The sequence below is a fragment of the Pavona decussata genome, unplaced genomic scaffold (assembly GCF_977016875.1).
Source record: "Pavona decussata unplaced genomic scaffold, jaPavDecu1.1 SCAFFOLD_300, whole genome shotgun sequence".
NCBI classification, from domain to species: Eukaryota; Metazoa; Cnidaria; class Anthozoa; order Scleractinia; family Agariciidae; genus Pavona; species Pavona decussata.
The window spans coordinates 380001-405032 of record NW_028145697.1 but is presented as its reverse complement, the minus strand read 5'-3'; the positions used below and the strand labels follow the sequence as shown (position 1 = coordinate 405032).

General features: G+C 37.8%; 1 pseudogene across 1 annotated transcript in view; it reads left to right on the top strand.

The window, feature by feature from the left end:
• The first annotated feature begins 424 nt into the window (after nt 1-424).
• The window catches only part of LOC146454476 (F-box/LRR-repeat protein 5-like), a 33833-nt pseudogene continuing 9225 nt past the window's right edge, over nt 425-25032 (top strand). The window contains exons 1-6 of the transcript XR_014859216.1: nt 425-560; nt 6927-7265; nt 8983-9075; nt 9515-10025; nt 11370-11568; nt 22179-22261. The product of XR_014859216.1 is annotated as an F-box/LRR-repeat protein 5-like (transcript). The remainder of the gene's footprint in view (nt 561-6926; nt 7266-8982; nt 9076-9514; nt 10026-11369; nt 11569-22178; nt 22262-25032) is intronic.

Sequence of the window (25032 nt, the reverse complement as noted above, 5' to 3'; positions counted from 1 at the left end):
CCGCATCTGGTAGTCATTCTAGCAACCCTGGAGACACCCAAGAATATCTTCTGTTTCAACAATAACATCATGCAGAATGACAACGTGGGCGGGATACGCGGGCACTACCACAAATCTTCAGATTGTTTTGAATACCCAGAAAAATCCCTACTTAAAACTAGCCACCCAAAAAAATACTTGCCAAATTTTCCTACCCCAAAAAATCCCGGAATCGAAGATTCCAAACCCAAAAAAATCCTTCGATCATCCCCGTCACTTGAAATCCGGAGTCCCCCCCTGGGTATATATCTCGCATCTCTCTTCAGGCTTTCGTCGGATTTTATTGGGTCCTTCCGTCTAGAGAGGAAGAGAGAGGACCCTGGGGACAAGGGTGAAGGAAATGCCGAAAATGGAACGAAAACGAAAAAAACAAGTGACGTCATGTTCAATGATCCCTTGCAAGTACAAGAACTTATGTTTTCAAGATGGCGTTGTGTCATTATCCTTGCCCGGAGGAAATAGACGTCTTCACTGGACCGCACATACGAATGAAGCAGCTTGTTTATGAAGCATTCGAGAAGGTATGCACTTTAAATACTAACGGTGTGTTTTTATTTTTAAATCGCGTCGAATTTTAACGCTTTATAGCTCAAACACTTTCATGATAAATTGCATTTTCGACTGTCAACTAGCTGTTTCTTGTTTGTGTAGCAGTTAGACTGTTTTTTTTTCTGTGATCGCTGTTCGTATAACTATGTGTGTAGGCAGTATCACTTGTTTTGGAGTAGCTGACAATTTCTAGAGCAACACCAAGGGGGACATGACAAACTCATAATCGCGGTCGTTGTATAAAAAACAAGCTTACTCCTGGAAAAAGATTACGTCATTGTGTTATGTCACTGTAATTTTCAAGGTGTTGAGCGAGCCCTAATTGTGCTAACCTTGACGGGTATCAAAAATTCTCAGCTGAATTTAAGACTTAGTTACTTTCAAGTTAAAGAAGTTTAATGAATTTCAAATTTCAGGAGTGTGTACACGTACGTGACACTTGTGCCATCTTCCGCCATCTTCCGCGTAAGCAATAGGCAGGGCAAATGAATAGAATGCGGAAGGTTGTAGAAATTGCCCTAAATTATCAACTCAATACAATCGAGGCTTCTTGATTGAATGAACATTCACCTCATGAACACCTATTTATGAATGAATACTAATGCTGTCCCGACGCTGCAATGATACTACCATCATCATCAAGGCAAGGTGGACTGCTTCTTCGTGGTTTCAAACAAATTGTCTTTTGTGTCGTTTGCACTCATTTAGATTTAATCCACGAGAAACAGTCATTTTGTCTCGATAGTAATGGTAGTATCATTGAAACATCAGACAACATTAGTTTTAATAATTATTCGATATTGTTGGTCTCAGAGGTCTCTTTTGTGTCGGCAGCTGACATGGGAAATGGAAAACTAGTGCAAATATCCTTGGTCAATACTTCTGATCTGTAATCAAGATATTGATAATAGCCAAATAGCAAGCTAATACTGGCAATGAGAGGTCAATGTTGTTAGGTAAATTCATTTGATCAATATCAGTACAACGTCTTGAAAGTTGGGTAAGAATTTCACATTAAGGTATTCCTGGAGGCTAATTTGCTCAATTTTAGTCACTAATTAAAAGCATTGTTTCTAAGCCAATATTTAAGATACAGACGTCATTTTAATACCACTAATTCATCATTTCATATAGATTCAAAAAAATTATTTTTTACAAAGAAATATTTAATGGAATGTCTGGAATTTTAAGAATTTAAGGATGCTGTCATTCACAAGAAATTTTCTGAAATCAATCAAATGCAAACGGGAATTTATTATTTTCATTTAAAATTTGGGACATGGTTAAAATACACAAAAACACATCTTTTCACCGCAGTGCGCATTGTAGTTTTGTTTTGAACTGTTTTAAGAGCGAAATTTCACAAAGTTTACCTTCATGGAAAGTAAGGTCCACTCACTCGCGTTCTAAGGCACTCTCTGTTGCGCACTGCGGTGTAAAGTTTCCTTTTCTCATGCAGTTTAAAACTGCCAAGTTTCAAACATCTACGGCATATCGTCTTGAAGAAAACATACTGAATATGCCCTAATCTCACACATCTTAAGCCTTTTCTGTGCGTAAATCGGCCATAAATTGCCCAAAATTGCTCACGTTCGATGGATTTTGGCTTATTTCAATGGCAGCCATGATTTCAGTATCCACAATTATTAAATCCAGCGGTAAAACGCAAAATAAGGCCCCCAAATATGGCTGAAAGGGCCATACATAGCGTCTATTTTTCCGGCGAAACCAATCAGCGTTCAGCTTATCACCTTCACCTAGCAACGACACCTCGATCGTCTCCTCTCAGCGTGTGTTGACACGTTCGATTTTTGATGCGATGTTTATAGAAGAGACCTTGGAAAACAGTCAAATTCACAGTTTATAGAGAAATATACCCCTATTATAGATTTTTTTATTGCAAAGAGAGGTTTATTTATCGCAAAAAGAGATTTATTTATGGCGGTGAGCAATCCGAAAGGCTGACCATCGAAAAGCCTTCACGATGCCTAAAGCTCTGGAAGTGGTTCGAGAACGCGTTTAGAACAATTTGAATCATCACTTCGTCGTCGACATTTCTCTCCTGTTCTCTCCTGGCTTCCAGATTCAAGAGACTGTCTTCTCCTAATGTTTGTAGGACGCATCTAGCACACGATAGATCTAGCGATCGGCGAAACCGCATAATTTTACCGTCGCTTTTCGTGCACGTGCGTGACATGAGGGGAAGAAGGCTTACGGCTGCTCGCAGTCCAGATAATCGTTCCTTGGATTTCGCGCGACCCTAATCTGTTTGGCGCTCCAGCAAACCTGAAGGGAAAATATTGGAATAGCGTGTGCTGTTAGGTAGTTGGCTATATGAGGTGAAAAGAAGAAATAGCGTTTATTTGTAAAATAATCGCGCTAAGAAGTAAATTGCGGTATTACTACAAACAATGTTAATCATGCAATAGACCAAGAAAAGTAATGCTGAGAAGTTCAAATTATCGGTTTTGCGGAAATTCCGTGTCAAGAGCATCCATGCTTTCATTTCCTATATCGCTCACCAGTGAGTTGATCGCGAAAGATGACATCTTTAGTGAGGACAATAACTTTATTTCATCCATATCGAACTGACAGAACTCCAGAACAGTCTCATCTTTCACGTAAAAGAGAGCAATATTGACAGATCTGTCAACATCATACTCTTTGGGGAATTGTACACGAAGAAGTCGCAAGGATTTTGGCCGTAGGCAGTCCGTGTTTTTCCCGCGAAAGACCCCGTCGAAACCAAACTTCTCTCGCTTATTACTCGCGTGCACTTCAGTCCTGATCTCTGAAATCTGGTGCACAGGTCCCATTTTAAGTAATCTCGCATATGTTAAAAAAAGGTCATGATCCGAAAGATTCGATTTAGCCTCCACGAATACCTTAAGGGCCCATTAAAGTATCTTTTGATGCCGTTACTAGGGAAAAATCAATTTGCTATAACTCTGCACCTGTATGTTTCAATTGGACCAATATTGGGCAATACCCGTAGGGGGCAAATATGGTCAAGTTCATGACGTCATCGGACCACGCCCAATGTCACGTGACCAGAAACAGAAAAATGCATTTTAACTGAATGGCTTACACTTTTTTTCCGCATTTTCTGTACAATAACAATTCAAAAGCCATTTTGAAGAAATTTAAGCATGCGTTTTGGTTTATGATGAAAATTAAAAAAATGAGAATGGAAATTGTGCTTCTTTGACCACTCTTTTGCCCATATTTTTTTTGTTTTTCATTTTGTTGCAAAACCCATGCTTGAATTCCGAGAAAATATGATGTTCTTTCGAATTGTTTTAAAATCCAGCAACTACAATTATCTCTCGAGGAGAAAAGTTCTTTTTTTGCGGCACCGGAAGTGGTGAGCGAATTTTCAGCGGCCTTTTACCTAAGCATTGTTGGCCAGGCTGCTCCACTGTTTGTCCCTTGCCAGTTAGCACCTTGGCCGTGCTTTGTTCGGTGTGAGTACGCAATAATTTTGACAGTCTTAGCATCGTGGACGGTAGCTGAGCTGTTATTCGAATAGTGGCCGCGAGTCAGATAAAAGCAGTCGAACTGGATGTGCAATGATGACTCATCTCCACGTCAAACTGCTTCAGTTCTTGCTTCTTGCACGCTCCAGTCCGCGATCCTTTTTACGAACGGTGCAATCCATTCAATGATATGGATCCACTGAGTGGAACTGACGTGATCCAGACAGAGAGTCCCAAGAATTTTGTGGTAATCTTTGAAATCTTGCCCATTGACAAGGAATGAAAGAGCAACGAGATTACATATTGCAGATCTTGGATGAGTTGTGGCTTTAATGACAGGAATGCTACTCCTCAAGTTGACTTTTTTACCCACATCGACTACACTCGAACTCGAACTCTTCAACTGTGTTTTGTTTTACCGAACAAAATTCGAATTCAGTTTTTTTTTCACAGTCACAGTGTTGTAGATTACTTAAATTACTGTTAACTAGGTTCTCAAGCGAGGTTGATGTTGTAAAGAGAAGTTGTCCATCACAAGTTTCGAGCTCACCATTATCAGTCAGGTTTTCTATCGAGTGGTTAGCATTTTTGATGTAAGAATGAAATTCTTGAGCTAGAGCTGCTTTCAAGGATAATTTACAAGCCTCCTTGCTCACCGTCTGCTGCTCCATGCTGTCTTGGGAGAGTGGTTGCAATTTAGTGGCCTCGATAGCTTTGTTTATTTGTGTTATATCTAAACAGTGGAGTTTCTCAGGTTCCGAAGGGCAGTTTCACGGACACAGGTTCACTGGGTCGCACAGTTTTATCGCAAAAGACGCCAGGGAGTTTCGGAGCGGTCAAAAAGGCCGCGGACTCAGAGTTTTCTTTGAAGTTTGCAGGTGATGATAGCGCAATACTAATTTCAGTTTGTGTCTCCGCATCTTTGAGATTTTGATTCCCAACCTGACACTGGAAATCTTGTACTGTCACCTTTTCGAGATTTCCCCATCGACATGCAGTTATCACTGCGGCTTTCTGTTTACGTCGGTACGTGGATGAAATTTTCAAGCGAAACATTCAACTTTCAAAAATAAAGGCACGACTCACATGTTTTAACCGTAAAGCAGAAAATTAATCAATAAAAATGTAAACGAAAAGTTTTTCCTGTGTTTGTTGCAATGATGTAAAAAAAAAGGTACCGGCTACTTGAATCGGCGACGCCTGGCCGGCGCCGAAAAAAGCGCGCAAAAATTTTTTGGCTGACCGGAAGTGAAATTGCTTTTGGGTAGCAACCGTGTAGCTCAGCAACGAGATACTTCAATGGGTTCTTAAGGGGGATTGTATCAAAATGGTATACCACAGACAGACTGGATGAAAAAGACCTGGTGTGCATTTCTTAAAAGATGCAATAACTTTCGTTAGCTCATTCGAAGTGAATTAAACTTTCCCATCTAAACACAGGAAATACAGTACACGGCTCCGGTCATTCTCCCCAACATATATGGCACATGCACTTATGTGTAGCAGCAATGGATATTGCATGCTGTGAGCACATGCCTCGTGCTCCCTTTGTTTCTTTTTTACTCTTGCACATGCAAGCCTGCTAACACAGACTGAATTTCTTGCAGTTTACCCATAAATGTGGACTAGACCAAAAACGAAATCAAATTTTAAAAAAAAATCTTTGTTATCTTCAGTTGCATGATTTCTAGAGAGGTGTCTATCATGTCACAAAATCGGGTCAGCACTGGTGGACTGTATTTTAGTGTTTCTTTTAGAAATAGTTACTTAGAAATATCTGCAAGCCTTTGAACACTGTGGAAAATTGTTGGGGAAAATCCTGGCATTCTAATGACAGTGAAGTAGGACGCTTAAGGATTTTGTAGTCACATGGGGTGTGAAATGGACCAGAACCAGTTAGAATTGGTGAGAGAAACGAAAATAAACCATGTGTTGTTGTTGACATGTTGTGAGGAGCAAATTTGCCCACTGCAACAGGTTGAGGGGGGAGGATGAAGGCTAGTTTTGTGGTTAGCAATCATTGCACTGCAGATCGAAAGGTTGTTCATTTGAAGCCAAGCCTCTGCTTTTACACTGTTTTTTTTTTCCTTACATGAGAGGCTATGCCACATTGTTTTTTACTCTGGGCAATTGTATGACTTTGTATTAAAAGACATACTGCTGGGTGTAGCGCAGCAATGGACTAAACATACACTGTAGCATCCCATCCAGGTGGAACTAGCAATACTCCTAGTTGCCTTGAAGTGTCATAGAAGCCAGGTTATGCTTGGGGAATGTTAGTCACATATAGCTCGTGTAATACTCTATCTTTATGCTGATGAAAATTCTCATGAAAGGTTGGCGGGTGTATTGATACATGTAAACCAACCCTTCAAGATTAGATCATTTTAGGCACCATGGCGACTGAAAGTTTAATCCTGGGGACCTGAGAGTTGCCAAACTTACTACCAAACCTAAAGACAGTCAGGAAATTGTCACTGCAAAAAACATTTAACTTGAAGGGTTATAAACATAATGATATACAGTAGTTGCTTAATTATCCTTGCTCCTTGAGGGGCCTTTCAGGGAGAATGAAACAAACTGCTCGGAAATAAACTAACATTTAAAATACAACATAACAATGGTTAAGAATCCCAGCTGGCTATTTACAAGGCTAGCACGGCCTAGGAGTTGAATTTGGGGCTACTGAGAAATAACTCCAGCTAGCTAGTGGTCAGAGCTAAACGTGAACCTGGGACATCTGGATAATAAGTCCAGCTCTCTAACTGCTTGTCATGCTACTTCCTTTACCTGTATGGGCAGAGCATGTGAGTGTGTGATGGTGTTGTTTGTAATTAACAAATTTTTGTTTTGGAATTTCAGCTCTCATCCACCAACTTTAAGGATGATGTTTCGCTTTTTGGGCTTTTGGGGTGCATTAACTCCATTTTTCAAGAACTCAAATATCACGAGGAGATTGAAAACACTTGCATTATGACAGAGCTTCAACATCGTCTTATTAACAAACAAATCTTGGCTATTGTAAGTGACGTTCACAAAGACAATCATGTTCTGGAGATTTTGTCATTGACACGTAAAGGACTTAAATGTGCATCAAAAAGCAGGTCTTGTTTGAACAGAAACACCTTTGAGGATAGGCTCAAGGAAGCCTTGTCGTCATTTCAAAAGGATTTTCTTCCGCATATGAGGCATGAAGAAGAGGTATTTATACCATTGAATTTACAAAGCCTATAAATGACACACCATGTGATTTCATGTGCCCGTTACAGGGATGGATAAAAATTATGATTTTGACAGTGATGATCATGAGCAATCAAAATAACTAACAAAAGGTTGGACATTGGCCAAGTTCTTTTCTTGGGTTTTTATGGACCGAGACAAAGTCAAGGTCCATAAAAATGCAAAAAAAGGATGAGGCCAATATCCAGCCATCTTGGCCGAACAAGCTTGGTCAATAAAGGATTTATTATATGGCTTTACCTTCAAGTTAAAACTGCAACAACAAAACAAAACAGAACATGAAACTGTTCTGCTCGGAAAGAAATTCTTCCTAGCCGGCCGGTATAAGATTTATTTTCAGTGAATCATGGAAAACAAGGAATCCTAAATTATCTTAAGGCTCTAACTTTGTAATGGCTTAAAGGGAGCATATACAATAATAATATTATTATTGAGAACGAAAAGTTTAGATTTTGGCAAGTGCAGGAAGATTTTAATAGAATTATCCAGCAATCTCACCATTTTCAGCAGATTGTGCAGTGCCGTAAATAATAAACATTTTTTTAGCGAGCATTTTCCCCCAGAACAACTAGAAAATCGAAGAAAAGATTGCATTGTTGCACGGGATTAAACTTTCAATACCAGGCAGATGGGCAACGGGTAATCCCAAGCTGGCAAGATAGCTCCATCTTGCCCGCTCGGGTAGCCAATCACAGTGCAGGATTTGACTCATCTTGCCCGCTTGCGGAACCAGCCATATAATAAATCTATGTACTAACTTGTAAATTTGTTAACAGTACAGTCAAAATGGGACCAATGCATAAATGCATTGCAATTTTACCGTTATATTCATTTTTGGACATACAGTATATTTAAGTGTATGTTAAAAGACCACATTTTACAGTCAACCCAGGTCACGCGTGAACAGTATTTCCAAGAATGAAATGAAGATTCGAATTTCTCTTTGTAATGTCCTACGTGTGAATGGAATGTTGGACATTTCTCTGGAAATCGTTCCGAAAAAGACGCATTAACTGAAAAAAAGATTCAAAATACTTGGGAAACAATTTTTATTCTTGAAATGTTCAATTTTGCAATGAAAAGAAACATTCATAGCGTTATACCGTCAATAAGCTAGGGAAATTTATACGGGAACTCTGAAATCTCGTTGGCGATTTTCAAAACTGACATGTAAATTTCAAAACTCTGTTCAAATTTCAAAAATATCGTTCACGCGTGACCTGGGTTGACTGTAAGCCTTTTTTTTTTTTAATCCTCTGTTTCAGAGGATGCATATAACAGGACCCCCTTTGCTACCAGTGTTTAGTACACTGATGGGGTTATTATGTATAAATATTTTTGTATTATTATTATTATTATTATTATTATTACATCTGGATCAATAGAATCCTTATTAATTTACAAATGTTTGGTTTATCAACAGAGTTGATCACTGATGGTAAATTGCCCTCTGTAAAGAGATTCCTGTGCTGATGTTTCAAGCGTTAGCCCTTCCTTGGTCAGAGTGAATCCACAAAAGGAATAACGCTGAAATGTCAGCACTCCAATCTTTTTACGGTGGCCAATTTACAGCTGTACCTTCAGTTATCAACATCATAGAGAAACCAACATCAAAGTTTCTTTTAAAAACTAACCCCTGAAATGTATACTTTCTTTTTTGTTTTATTTTATGCATCAGGTTTTCCAGCCCTTGCTCATGGAGTATTTCACTTTTGAAGAGTTGAAAGAAATCAAAGCCAGAGTTTTGTATCTCCACTCTGTTTTCAGCGAGGTATGTGGCAAAAAGGGAGTGTGATCTTTTCATTGGCAAGATTTTAAGATATTCTGACACTGGAATACCTGGAAAAACAGTAACAATAACACTTAATAATGCATTTTATTAGTGTGTGGTTGGAACAATTTATAAGTCTGTTCAACTGACAAGCAAATACAAAAAGCTAAGTTTATGTTCACAGTACCAAACCGCTGACAATGCACATGTAACTATGGAAATTAGTCTACAAGGTTGGTTATGGTTGCATCCACCTTTTAAACTATTTAAAGGTTTTTGTTTTGGACTGGGAATATGTAGAGAATCTCCAGGGAATCTCTATGCTGTAATCATAACAACAATAGTGATGATGTTGATGATGATGATGATGATAAATTACACACCTAGAGCTTTTCTCATTGACACTGTCTTCAACATTATGTTAACTTTCTCTTTTTAGCATTCCAAAGCCCAAACTTCAGAGTTTTCTTCAGAAAAAGACAATAACCAAGTTGACAGCTCATCTGATCAAGAAAATGAAGATGTTGATTTTGGAAAAAGTGCTTCAGACAGAACTAAAATGCACACTGGGGTCATGGAACATTACTTGAAAGAAAGGACTTCGGTAACAACATCAGACACATCTATCAGTGATAATGACAGTTTTGAGGAATGTAAATCCACTGGAAAGAGTGTGATGTGGCTGGAAAACAACAGCCTTTGCTACTGAGTTTTCCATCTGAAATTACATTGAAACTTTTCTTGCACTTGGGACCTAAAGACTTGTGCCAGTGCGCCCAGGTTTGTCGTCTGTGGTCACAAGCTGCTAAAGATGGCGAGCTTTGGAGAGAGCTGTATCCTGTGCGATGGATCTTCAAGAAGGACTGGCGGTTTGGTGCTGATTCTGAAGACACATGTACGTGCAACTGTGACGCTGAGATTCAAGTCATGGATTCATCATCTTTGAGCAGGTAAGGGATCATAGAGCTTCAAATATTGAAATATTCCTTGAAAAACAGTCAGCTTGGTACTGGATGAAAGATCTTCTCAGTTATCGGGTTAATGGTCAATCTTTGATTTAATATTGCATCAACAAAACCATCTTGTTTATTGTGTAATGAATAACACCACAGGATTTTTATATAATTCATTTATTAATTTATTGAACTACAGATGGAATAATTAATGAAAAAGAGACCATCCAAACTTGTATCCATAGTCCTCAGGCTCTTTGCAATTGGCCAGCGTTTGGTTGCCAGGAGAGACTCTGGTGAACTGGAATTTTATTACTGCAGGATTTCTGCGGTAAAACAATGCAAGCTGTTATGAGGCAGCCAAACAAAAAATTTAATTTTTTTCAATTCTCCAGAGTCTCTCCCGGTGACCAATCGCTGGCCAAAGAGCCTTGAGATCGGGTTAGATGGTAAAGCTTTTGCCTACGACTGTCGCATGCGATTTCTAGAGCCCACGCTGCTCACGTCATGCAACTCTCGTCATTCAGCATTGCCTATACATACGATTGTTGTAGGATTTTTTAAATTGTTTTAAAATCCTATGACATTTTTTGTGACGTACACAACAGTGGTAAGCGAGTACTACGTTTGATTTACATGAAACAGTTCATGCTGTATGCCTGTTGTAAGCTTGTCGCATGCGACAGAGTCGTACCGTGTAAATCATCCTTTAGGACTCTGGGTACAATACCAGTACAACTGAGCTGTCAAGCCAACTTGGAGCGGGTCATTATATGAGACAGTGTGTAACGTACCCACAGAGCTCAAGTGATGGAAGTGAAATATGTGAAATTAAGATATTGAACTGCAGACGGACCGGAAGAATTAATTATTTAATAAGCATTTTGTGGCTTTCTCTTGAGGGGTCACAGTTTACGAATTCCTCAAACTTAAAGTTAAAATTACCTTGTACACATAAATACATACATACATAGTTACATACTTTATGGCCGCTTCCCCAAAGAGGATTTTCAGAGGCAATAATATACAGTTAAGATACAAATTAATCATACACAATAATGGACATTACTGCAGAAAACTACTGCTCTTGAAATACATGTAGCTTTCATTTGAATGTTCACACTATAAGATTTCTTCCAGAGATTCAAGAATTAGAAGTTTCAATGCACACTTTAAAGAAATATTTATTTATTTATTTATTTATTTATTTATTTATTTATTTATTTATTTATTTATTTATTACATGTTTTAAGTTTAGCTGTCTGCAGTACATAACCTGACTAATGAGTAGAATTCAGATCTTGGATCGTTATTTTTTCTAACTCTTTTTCCCTGTGAAAGTTCTTTTGCCGATTCAGATGCGGAAAGGGAAGGTTGTAGTGACAATGAGTCCATCTCAGGAACAGACAGTGACAGTGACAGCGAGACAGCCACAGAAATGCGCCAGCTGTTGGGTTTGGTCCGGTACCTTGTTCCTGTGGTTGGCCCTTCTGTGTGGGTGTTGAAACTTGGCTGCTGTCCAATGTTGAGTAATGGTCTGGTAAGTAGATTTAAGTCAGCCTGATTAGTTTAGCAATTGTTCACCGAAGCGGTCAGGTAAATATCTACCACTTTCACCGACACCGAGATAAATAATTGTGTTAGTATATACCGCACAAGCTGAACAACTAGCTGGCCAAAATTCCTTTATTTTTGACAGTATACTGACAATTGGTGGGAAATTTTAAAATCTCGTGTGCCGCGCGGTAAGCGACTCCTTGTTGTAGAAAGTTCCGTCCCGCTTTCTTGCGAACAATTTTAAAAAACTTTCTGAGACACTTGTTTAGTTGCTAAGGTGTCATTTCTTTAATTGTTGTGTGAAATTCGTCTTGATTTTGAAACCATGCTCCTAAACATTAGATGTTTCATTGTCTACATTGTAATTATAGTGCTCGGCAGTTTTCGTAAACAAGGCATTGTAGTCTCATTTTTCGCCTTAGAATACAAGGCTGGAAAGATTATTAACTTACTATTTAATACCGTCAAAAGGAATATTGATTGGAGGGCTAAGAGTATTTAACCATCAAAAGCCAATAAACGCTAATCCACGATTAAACATTAACTGAGGTTTTCAGCTTGCTTGTTAAAAATGTTTTTAAAATCTAATTTTAAGCTAATAATAAAGAAAAGTCAATGTCAAAATTTAAGGGTAAAAATGTTTTTGCATCATCTTTATTGTTTAGTATTTAAACTAAAATCAATTAAAAGTTCTCCTGAATCCAGGATTAGCTTAATCGGGCTTTGAACAACTGGGCCCTGGGCTCTAAGCCTGGTTGTCCGAAAGCTGATTAACGCTAGTACTCAATTAAAAGCTAATCGAGGTTATCATCTCACTTCTAAAAAATGTTTTTAAAAGCTAGTTTGAAGCTAAAGGGAAAGAAGAAGAATCTACAGCGGCAAAAATCTTGTGGAAGAATCTTTATTGATTAGTAATTAAGAGCGACTTTCCACAAATATCGACCAAGTGGTGGCACAAGTCAAAAAATCGATTTCGTTCATATTTTGCTCATAGGTAGTCCCTAGTACGAAACAAACTGAGCTGTAGTTAGTTTTTCCAAATACTGCTTCCTTTCGCGTAATTATGCGAAAAACGATTTTGTCTCAGTTGAGCTCAAAGTCCGCTTTCGGCGGCATGGAATTTTCCTTCACTTTCGATGGCTCGCGTATCAATCAACAGACTGTTACTAACCTTCAAATGGCATTTATTGCTCTATTAGGTCTTCTTCTTCTGTTTCACGGAAAAACATTTAAAACCTAAGTTACTTTTACGTCCGAAATAGGTTTAGAAAAGCATGCTATAAATGCAAATTTTCAGCAACCACATTTTAGCACTAAAACATTGCCAATTTTACCCATGGGCGATAACTTAGATTTCCCTATAATGACTCTCTATGGCTTCACTGTATACCTATTGATCATAATATAAAAACAAAACTCTGGGTAAATGAAAATAAATGACCCGCTAGGCTTCAGATTTATCAGCATTTTCTTGAGATTTGGTGATCGAAAGCGTAAAAAAGATGGCGTGACACACTGTTACGGGGACAAATATTTTTTCCTTTTAGAAAAAAAATGAAGCGACATTTAAAAGGAAGCATTTTTCATTCGCAGTAGAAAAATCTTTGGATCGAAAGTTCGGTAGGGTTACGGACAAATATATATATTTCGGCTGCGTTTCATAAATGGATATTTCAGAGTATCCGTTCGCTCTGATGCGGAGTCCAGTTCGTTATTGTGTAATATTATTGTGTTAAAACATATAATTATTGGAAAATTTATTTTCATCTTTCTTTATCACTGCCATGAATAAATTAAACTAGAAATAGGTAAAACGCAGCAGATTTGAACTACATTAACCTGATTAAAAGTTTCGACTGTTATGTTAAACTGCATCGTTTGCCTGAAATATACGTTCGAAGTACTGTTTGTTTTACTCGTCCGTTGATCATGAGCGAGTTTTTAACTCGTGAATGCGCGCATGCGCAATGAACGAGTTATAGCAATAGCTGACTCTCGACTTGGTCGATCAGTCGATCAGTCGATCAGTCAGTCGGTTTTGTCGTTAACTTTCGGGCGTGCGCAGTGAATGAGTTTTAAATTCAATTAGTGGAAAAAAACACGCGAACATTTGTTGTTCATGGCGCATCAGGAAATTCTTATTCAATATGTAGAGAATAATTTGACGATCATTTAGTGCAAGAATGGCGATTTTTCGTTCAATCTGAGCAAAGTTTCAAGTTTTTTCAGTTTTTCAGAAAGTCCGGGGTCGTAAACTCAATTAGTGAAAAAAAAAAACGTGAAAATTTGTTTCACGACGCGTCAGAATTCTCTCATTCATTCTGTAGAGAATAATTTGACAATCATTTTAGTGTAAGAATGGGGATTTTTCGTTGAATCTGAGCAAAGTTATAGGATTTTTTCGTTTTTTTCTACGAAGTGCGGTTTCTTTCAAGAATTAAAAATAATTTAATTTAAAAATAATTTAATTAAAAATAATTTAATTTGTCAGTTTTCACGCGAAAGCGGAACGTGCCATGTCACGCATCATTGACGTCGTAAACAAAATTATGCAAATTTCTGGTGAAATGAACACTTTTAAGATCTTGTCAGCTTTCATAGAGGTTTCAAAGGGAAAAAATGTTTCATTTTCGAAATTTACAACTGGTAATTTATGGGAAAGCAAAAGGACGCGGTCGATAAATAATTCTTATTTAGCAAGAGCTTGTCATAGTTCATTATTTTTACTTGAGGATTGCGTGGACTGAACTCCAAAGGAAAAATTTCACGCATTTATGTCGGGCATGAATCGTAATGCGATACTTTGTTGAACATATTTCCCTTTGTGAGATCGGCTTGCCCTACAGTAATTTTGTAATTTTAATTCCCAAAAAAACTTCACTTGCCCATCGGGCAAGTGATGGTTAGAATCCACTAGCCCGATCGCGAAATCCAGTAGCCGCGGACTATCACACGAATTTGCATGACGTAGCTGCACATGGCGTGCTCCTATAAACTTTGAATAAAAAAAACACGTGATATTTTTTAATCGGCGCATCAGAATAATCGGCTTATTCAATCTGTACAGAATAATTTGACAATCATTTTAATACTACAAGAATGGTCATTTTTCGTTACATAATCGGGCAAAGATATAATTTCTTTTAGCTTTTGAGGAAGTTTCCGTAGCCGTCTAAATTGCAATTACTATGTGTCATCTGCATTCACGAGTTGGCTCACAGGAGCCTTTGATTTAGATCTCTGTAAATAAAGAAAGGGAAGAGAAATAGCATCAAGGGTCCATCTCCGTTTTTAAAAACATTGTCTATAGAGTTTTCCAATCTTCAAACATCTAAAAATGAGAGCTCGTGATTATGCAAAAACTGCGTGATTTAGTTTATCAATTTTAACAATTTGCAAAAGAAAGCACACGCACACTCAACAACAACAACAACAACCAAAAAAAACACAAGACAGAATTCTGAACGTTTCTAAGGAAAAAAGTAATAACAATAATGGCCGTAACAAATGAAACCAAGATAGTAGTCAATACTCGTGTTAATAATAATGTCATTTTGCTGCGCTTTTTGATCCTAAAATATTCTTTATGTGAAGATGAACGTAATTATCTAATTAGATTTTTGAACGTCCTAATTGCATTTTAGGACCTATGAATAAATTGAATTATTATTACACCAGAGAAACAGTAAGCAACTGTAAACAAAACGGCGAGCATGGAAGTTTGCTGTTGGTTTACGTCGATAGTTGGTGGGCCATGTTCATTTCGGATCGCAGGCAGAACAAGGTCCAGAGAGATAGTACCTCTGCTGTCCTGTACAAAGAATGTTGACCAGCACAAAATGTTATGGTTTTCAGGATGTAGGGAACGAGGTTCAGCTTATTCTTGCCCATTCGGCCACGTTTTTAACGCCAGGAAACATCAAGACGATGATGATTTGGGCTTATCTGTTGAGAAACATTTTTCACAAAAGACACTTATCGGGCCCGGTAAGTTATTCGGACTTTCGAGAAACGGGCCCCAGGGCTTATAGTTTACGGTATTCCTGGATAAATAGGAGAGAAGGTAGGCACAGCGGGCGTTTTCCATTTACCAAAAGATTCCAGAAAATTCCGAGAATTTCGTTGGGAAATGTTTATCGGTGACGTGTTTTTCATTTAACACGTGTTCCATCCATTTCCTTCTCCGTCCGATGTATTCCGCACCAAAAATTGTAGAGTCGGTCTTTGGAAGAAGAGAGTCTCGTGAATTCAAAAAAGAATGATGACGTTCCTATCCTGGCGACGATTGCAACCTATATGAGACGCGATCTTCACCAAAATCAAGGTTTTTATGAAAATATTTTGCCGCGATATAGATAAGCTTATACGATTGATGAATTTAAAAGCCACTCCAGGATGATTTGAGGGACCATTGAAGCTCAGTGCAGAGAAGTACAAGCCACAGGAAGAGCTCCTCATGATCAACGACACGCACTTGAAACAGCTGCTTCGAAAGGGTGAATGACAAAAGACCTTGTTCAATTACAGATGCAAAATTTTAGGCTTCAAGGCGGGAAATAATCGGAACACTCAAAGAACCCAAGGGTGAGATATAATGTTTTCTTCGATAAATACTACTTACCACTGACATACATGGCACAGTTGCCTTGTGATTAATTAACGTTTGAAAATCTGGAGCGAGGCCATGACACACTGAGCATTCGGATAAAGTACTACTCAGGGATAGCAAAGTCACCGAGGGAGTAGAAGAAGCGGCCATATTTCCTTACCGAAGATATGGTCGTGAACGGCCTGGAACTGGTCAAACCTTGTGAAACTCATAAGTGGAACACGCCGTTCCATCGGAAAAGTTTCCAACGGGAAAACGGGACTACCTTTTCACAAGTTCCATTCTTTCTGGAAAATTTTTCAGTGGAACGAACCAAAAAAAGCATGTTCCGGAATTTCCGGAGTATCTTGGTAAATGGAAAACGCCAAGAAAAACCAAATGTATAGGAGCCGTAGCATGTACTTATTGCTACTTCATGACTTAAAATTGTTGACACAATGTTCTGTTTTAGTTCTTTTTGGTTTCTCTCCAGAAAGAAGTCGTTTCCTCTTTATCAGGTGTGGGGAACAATTAGCATACCGACCAAATTTGACGGCATTTAAAATGCTTTGTTGAACTTCGAATATAATTTTCTCGTTTCTGGGTATTTATTTTGTGTGCGAAAGTATGGAAGCAAACGGACATTAGTTACGAAAACTAGTCACTTAATAAAAATCGTCTTTATCCCCAATTTCAAATCATCATGGGAGAAGAAGACATTGAAACATACAAATCTTTATGGTGACACTTCCGGTTCACGGTTGTCATGCAACCGTGTAGCTTGCGAGTTGTTTGTTAGAAAAATATAGAAATGTTTATTAATTCGTAAACTGGATTGTTTTGTCAAAGTTCTCTTGATTCAGAGGGTAAGAGTACAGAAATAACCGCCAGTGCGGGTTAATGAAGAATTCAATGCTAAATTCTTGTTAAAACGTGCATGAAATGATTATGAAACATCAAGCGCGAGTAGATGAAGAAAATGCCCAAATCTTATGTTGGATTGTTAATAATAAGATAAGATAAGATAATACTTTATTGAACACTCCTCAGAGGGGCTTTTCGGTGATCAATACAACATGTTTAAAATGAAAATAAGGTAAATTAATTAATATATATACATAGAAGAACGATACATAAAAGGTAGAAAATTACTAATTAAGTCTATAAATACCTAAGTGTCCCGCAATATATGCTTAAGTTAATAATTAAGGTATCAGCTTAGTTTCCGTAGTTTAAATTCTCAAAATGATGCACGTTTTTGAATCTCTTTTGGCTTTCGTAGTTCGCGGTCACCCGCTACGTCACGCCATTGTTTACAATGAGAATGCCAGGGTAGGTGATAAATTCGAAGCCCTGCGAGTCACTTAAAATAATTTACCCAAACCTAGTTGTTTTGATATTATGATTGATAAGTACACAGTGAAGCCATAGAAATTCATTTTATGATAATCTAATTTATCGCCCATGGGTAAAATTGCCAGTATTTTAGTTCGAAAATTTGGTTGTTAAAAATTTGCATTTATAGCATGTTGTTCTAGATCAGTTTCGGGCATAAAAGTGAGCTAAGATTTAAATGTTTTTCCGTGGAACAGAAGAAGAAGACCTAGAAAAACAAAAGGTGTTATTTCAAGATCCGTGACAGACTGTTCATTGATACGCGGCGGGCCAAAGTGAAGGAAAATTCCGTCCGGCGGGAAGCGGATTTTGGCTCAACTGAACTGAAAATCGTTTTTCGTATGTTTACACGTAAAGAAGCCGTATTTGGAAAAACTAACTACAACCCGTTTTATTTCTTACTAGGGCCTACCTATGAACAAAATATGAGCGAAATCGATTTTTTGACTTGTGCCACCAAAAGTTGATTTCGGTCAATATTTGTGGAAAGCCGCTCTTAAACTCCACTCCAAGTTGATGTTAACCCAGGATTAACTTAATCAAGCTTTGAACAACTGGGCCAATTATTGTTTGTTTTGCTCAACTAGAGTGTCTGGACTTTTGCATACAGCCTTCAATTAGTCTGAGAACATTGCTCTGTATTTTCCATTGGTTTTTGCTTAGACAAGACAAAAATAGTGATTCATTGAAAGAAAAGCAAAAAAAAACTCAGAAAAACATCATAAATAATTTATTTATGCTTTGGAGCAAAAAAAGCAGAGCCATGTTCTTTGGCACATTTTAGAGAAATAAACAATCAACCTACAATTTGGCATACTGTGAGAAGGTGAATATGCTCTCGAACCTTAAACTGAAGGGTTTTTATATGCAAGACTATTAAATAAGTACTAACTAAAAGTAACTTTTTTCATCTCAAAATCGAAATTGCCACAAATAAGCTCTTTTGGCACAGAGGCTGGTTATTGTAAAGGAAACCTTAAATTTTTAGTATTTAGGGCTTTTACATGTATTTACGCAAAGAATTAGGAATCAGTGTATTTATTTGCATTTTACTAATCAAAGGCTTCTGTGAGCCAACACGTGAATGCAGAAGTAAATAGTGGCAAGGTATAAAGCATTGTTTGAATTGTGTTTGGTTAGCCGAGGACTCGAAATATAAGCCATAAAGGCTTAAATTATAAGAGGCTTCACAGGCATTTTATTCTGCATCCTACGCCGCTGAGAAAACTTTGACAAACAATGTTATGGACAGCTTCATAAATTTAATGTCTGACAAAAACATTATTTTTAACATTAAGCAATTTTTAACATTATGAAATACCAGGAGCCCATGAACTCCCACGCGGCCATGACCTGTTCGATTGAATTTATTGGGTGTCCAAGACATCACAAGAGCAAAATAGCTGCAGAGTGTTATTCACAAGGCATCGATAAACAAAATAATTTTAGGCACCTTTTTAAAATATTTCTGATTGGTTATCGAGATATTCAAGTTCGAATTAATTTTGGAATTATAAGCAAAAAGTTATCCAGATCTGATGCTCAAGTGGCTGCCATGCTATAGATTGAAAGTAATAATGTCTGAAAGTACTTTGAGTTTTAAAATATCCTAACACTGTCTGTTTCTTCATTACTCTTGCAATCTTTTGACCAAATTTTATGAAGATCATCGAATCTACATTGATTTGTTCAATATAATTTATTTTACCCAAAATTGAATGCGAGATGACAAAGTTCCATAAACAACACATACCTCCACAGGGGATTATGTCACCTTGTAAAAATTATGACGTGGGCCAAGGAATCAGCAGCAGCCCATGGAATCAATTACAATGGCACAGAATAATTTCACTGTAAATTCAGTCATGTTCTCAAAGTCGCTGAAGTGCTTGCAGAGAAAATACAGTGGAAATTTCCAAAGAGCAAATGCAAAACTCAACACAAAATAATTCGTTCAAGCCAGTTTGAAGGTGGATAAAGCTGGACTGTTGCGAAAAATTTCTCAGCGGGTGGTCAGTCATTTATGAGAATCTAAAAACCTTACTGATCTTCAACATCATATCAATGCAGACTTGGAAACAGTATCAGAATGGTTCTCCGGCAATCTTCTAACTCTTAACATATCTAAATACAATTTTGTTATCTTTGGAAGTCCGCAAAAACTAAATTGTATCCAAGAAGTTTCCATTCAAGTGAAGGACACTACATGTAGCATTGAAAGAGCAAAATCATTTAAATACTTGGGTGTAACACTTCACCAGTCTATGTCCTGGGCAGATCACGTCGATGTTATCTGCATGAAGATTAACCAGAGGATAGGCCTAATTAGGAGAATCAGAAACCTACTGCCATTACAAACCAGGGTTACCTTATACAATACCCTAATCCTACCTCTTTTTGATTATGGAGACGTTGTATGGGGGGACAAAAATAATGATACCCTGATGTCAGAATTGCAAATTCTACAAAATAAAGCTGCTAAAGTTATGTTGGAGCTTCCACCACGAAGCTCGTCAACTGAAGCGCTAAAGAGACTAGATCTCAAGCCTCTCTCTACGAGACGTTTTTTTCCACCATTTTACTTCAATCCACAAATACCTAATTGGATCGACTGCTTTGGACTTTAATTTTAATAGAAATCATGCTGTTCATTCCCATAACACAAGAGGCTCTAACGATCTTCGTTTGCCTCTTCCTCGAACTAACTGAGGTAAACAAACTTTTACTTTCAAAGCTGCGAAAGACTGGAACAGCCTTCCGATTGACCTAAAGGAAGCCAATGTTTTATCTGTTTTTAAAGCAAATTAAACTGAAAACTTTTTTGAAAGACTGACTAATTTTAAACCTTGTTTTTATTTTTTTACTCGATTACTTGACTTTTTTACTATTAGGAACATATTTGCTTTTATCTATTTTTGTATTTTGTTAGTTTATGTATTTAGCTAGGTTAGGAGGGCTCCACTGAAAACCGCCTTGACGAGTTGGACCCCCTTATTAAATATTATTGTTATTATTATCATTTATTATAAATATTATTAATATGACACTTTCGTGGTTTCTTCTTTTGCATTTTATTTTCCAGTTACCTGAAAAGAGCTGTATTAATTGAAGTTTTGAAGTTTTGTTTTCTCAAAATTTTAGATTTAACATTGTCTATTGTCCCTCAATGATAGAAATCAAAGTAACCTTAAACTAATGAGCGAGTGTGGCTTATCTGTCAGTACGTAAGGACGGTGCCTACTATTACTGAAGTATTTTTGTGTGGTTTATGACTATGCGGGAAAAGCAGATCTTAGCAAGGGCTATTGAAATCCAAAAAGAAAATTGGGGGTAACCACGCCTTTTTTTAGAGATAATTACGGTAAACATTAATATCTCTTAAAAACGCCAAAATATGAAGCAATGTATGGGATTTTTTCCTAAATTGAAGCTTAATTTACCTCTGAAAAATGCGTGGCTACCCCCAATTTTTTTTGAGATACCAAAAGCATTTGGTAAGTTCTTCTTTCTCTGTATAGTTTTAAACCGCACAAAAATATTCCTGTACTAGTAGGCACCACCCATAGGAAACCCGAGTATCTCATGATGTGCAGAAGGTATGCTCAGTAACAAAAGTAAGCACCGTCCTTAATATGGAACTCTTGCTTGGGAAAAATGATGTGGACACTCAGTGTTGCTATCATGGCAGTAAAAGTGAAGCACCATAAAATAATTTATAACATAGCGCGCGTACATCCTAATCTAATTTCTATTGGCGTCATCATGGTACATTTCTCAACATATGCACGGCCGTGCACGTGCGTCCATCCGATGACGGGAAGTATGCGCTCGCTATGTTATAAAAAACGTTTTACAGAGAGGCAACACCATAAAAAATGTATATTAATTTTGTAAGAGCTTGTCGAAGTTTAATGAAACATTAAGATTAAACCGATATGAGAAACCACTTTCACCTTTATTTTTGTACAGAGAATTTATTAATTAATCAGGAACAAAACCTGTTTTCAAGGAATCATTTACTTTATTTTCACTGTTATAAAAGAATTGGTTCATGCTTTTAGCTGTGCGTACAGCTGCATATCGAGTTATGGATGCACTTGGGAAGTTTGGAGAACACTCAAGAAGCTAGAGTTGCTCTCGACTACGCCTCGAGCAACTCTTATGCTTCTCTCGTGCTCTCCAAACTTCCCATGTGCATCCATAACTCGATATAAGCTCGCTAAGCATGATCCAATTCTTAAGAGTCCTGTTTCTATTTCACTTTTAAATAATTATTAAACATGTAGAGGAAGAGATTTGTCAAGCAATTTAACTATAAAACATTGTGATAAAAATGAAAAGTTTAAAACCATCTTCTAAGTTGGTTGAAAGTTTTTCAAATGCGACGGCGTTTCGACGTTTGCTTAACATCATTATCAGGTCAAGAATGAATGAAATAAGAATGACTATAAATGTAAAAAGAATTCCTAAGAGACAAATAAATAGTGAAAATATGTGATGATAATGCAATAGTCAGAGCCAGAGTCATGTAAAGAGTTTGGCGCGGATAGTGTTCAATTCCTTAGTGAACAACATCTCATATTAAACATGACTGTGTTTGCTCATTGTAGGCATTCAAGATTTTGTCACATTGCCCCAATGTGAGGCAGCTAGATTTGTCACAAACTGCAGTGTCTGACTTTGGCTTGAAAGGGTAAGTCCGGGGGTGCTCTTTTTGGGTAGAAATTTCTGTCAGAAACTTTCTGTATCAAATGGAAAGGCTCTTTTACGAGTCGGTCCAAACTTGCAGTCTCATTGGTTGATCAAAAAGCGTACGTGATGGTGCATTGATGCCGGTGTAAGAAGAGAACCAAACGTAAAATATGGAAATTTTGTGCAAATGGAACGGCTACTGTTCCAACCGTGAAAAAGTGAAGTACCTCCAAATGTTGATCTGTGCATATACTCTTTGCATTTTAACCAGTCACTGTATTTATTTGATTAACTGCCCTGGGTGCTTAAATTGATTTTGGGCCAGTGAGGGTGGGCGTTTATTATTTTCCCAACATTTTCAGCAAGCAAGGACATTTTTAGAGAATAACATTTAAAAACAAGGGATAACAAGTTTATTTCACTTCAACAAGACAAAACAAAGTGCAAAAGCTAACATAGACTATACATACCTCTTACTAACTGAGTTTGAGGTGTGTATTGTAAGTTATGGATGTTGATTTATGTGCGCAGGCCATAAATCAATGGGAAAAAATGAGGATCTGTATCTTACAGTACGGACTGAGTCTAAAGCAAGGTTAGTATAAAGATATTTATTATATCTCTGATGTTAATCGGGTACGCGGGAAAGGAACAACTTAAATTTAGCAGGCCGTACAGTGAAATACGGAACCGCAAAATTGACGAATCACACCGCGCGTACTGAGAGATATAATAGAAAAGTTTATTGACTACCGTATCTAAAACCAACTTTGGAACACAACTGACACTTCAAGCTGGGCTAGTACACAAATGTTTTTTGTTGGGAGTTGGGTGGGGTGTGCGCTTATTAACTTTTTGGGCTTTCATGGTGGTCGCTTATTCAAAGGTAACAAATGTTTTAGCAAGCTCCCGACCTCGAAGCTTTGAAAGTTGTAAATGGCGTCACTTAAAGAAATACGAGAGTTTGCTTTTTTGAGTCTTGAGCACAATACCATTAACGAAGAAGAATTCCTTTTTCTATCGGAAGAGTTTGAATCAGAGAATCCTGAGAACCAGCGAAAGTGTCCATGTTCTTTTAAGCTCGTTTTAAGCGGTCACTTCTGCCCCAATTTGTACGCCTGAGCACCCAGGATAGAATGCTTCTGTAACAATATAATATTAGTTTTACTGAAATAGTTCCCCTGGACAAATATTTATACAGTCATAAGCGTTGAAGGCAAACTAAAACACTCACGGAGTCTTTCCCGCCGCCATCGAGCAATTCAGATTTTAGTTGTCTAACTTGACGGACATATTTGCGTCCAGCTTTCGGTAAAAAGCAGAAAATAAGATTCCTTTGAGCAAATTTTATTATAAGACATGATAAAATGGACACAACGATGAGAAAAATCAATTCTAATACTTACGTTCACTCGAAGACGGCAAATCGGTGGTTTTGACGTTCTCAACACCATGTGGACGACATCTATATGACATGCGCAGAAGCTGCTGCATTCGTTGGAAGACTTTCGGTCGTCGTCGTCTCGACTCGTCGTCGTGGTTGCTCAAGAACCCTAATAATTGCCAAATGTCACACTTGTTTAGTCGGATCACAGGTCATATTTCATTTCACTCAGATGTCAATGTCATGTCTTATTCCAAAGAAAAGCCTTTCTTTTCTCTTGCATAGTATTTCCTGGCCTTACTTTCTTGTGATGAACCGTAACTGGAGTATTGTTAATGACTAGCATATTCCTTTAGCTTAGAAAGTCTCAAAATGTGCTCAATTTCTGTAGCCACCTTTTTGAAAATCAGCTCAGATACATATGTATTATAAAAAGAGGCTAAAACACACCCACTAGGGAGTCGTGCAGGCCTGCCACTACCCTGCGAGCAGAGGCCCTTCGATCTTCCTAAATAAGTCGGGAAGATCGAAGGGCCTCTGCTCGCAGGGTAGCCTGCACTCACTCGATTGAAATGAAGAGGCTTCTGCCCCAGCCTTTGCTCAGCGCAATATCCGCGAGGCCAGTGAAATCACGAAGGTTGAAAATGTTTAAGGTTACCGGATACCTTGGAGAAAGTTTTTTTTTTTTTTTTACGAAAAAAAATTTTGAGGCCAAATTAAACATTTCTAGTCTCGCTTCCTTTTCAAGAAAAAATATATTACATATCTTGAGGCATGCGCGACTTATCCTCAAGAAAGTTTTTACAAATGAAATTCTTTCACCCATCAGAGTGCTACAAGCCAATAAAAATGTGTCAGGGCTTCCCGTGATGTTTTTCGCGGTAAAACATCCGGAGTCGTTCATTTCATGTCGCTTCTCTTCCTTTTGTTCACGTTTGCAACTTGTGATTTATTCACACCAAGTTTTCGCTTGGGTTCGTTTTGCGTATCGTGTATAGCGAAAAATATGAAAGAAAAGGGTCCGCGGTTAAAAAACTAAGACGAAAACTGGTCCTAAGAAAAAGAAGACGAAAGTTTCCGATGAAGTATGGCGAAAAACTCTTGCCGAAACCGCATAAGCGCATAGCGCATAAGGTACCGTACGCACTAGATTAACAAAATTTGTTTGGCTCTGCCAAAAATATCGACAAATTTTGTCTTCACCAAATTTTGAATTTGGTAATCGCGTACGCACTTGAAAACACCAAAACATTTGATAACCACAAAGTGTCAATCACGTTGAAATCGAACCCCTTCCTTTAAGTTCCATTCGCGATTTCGTTTTGATCAGCAGCGGTACTTGTACTCGGGCAGGGGTCTCTATAAAACGAAGACCGGATGGAGGCGGA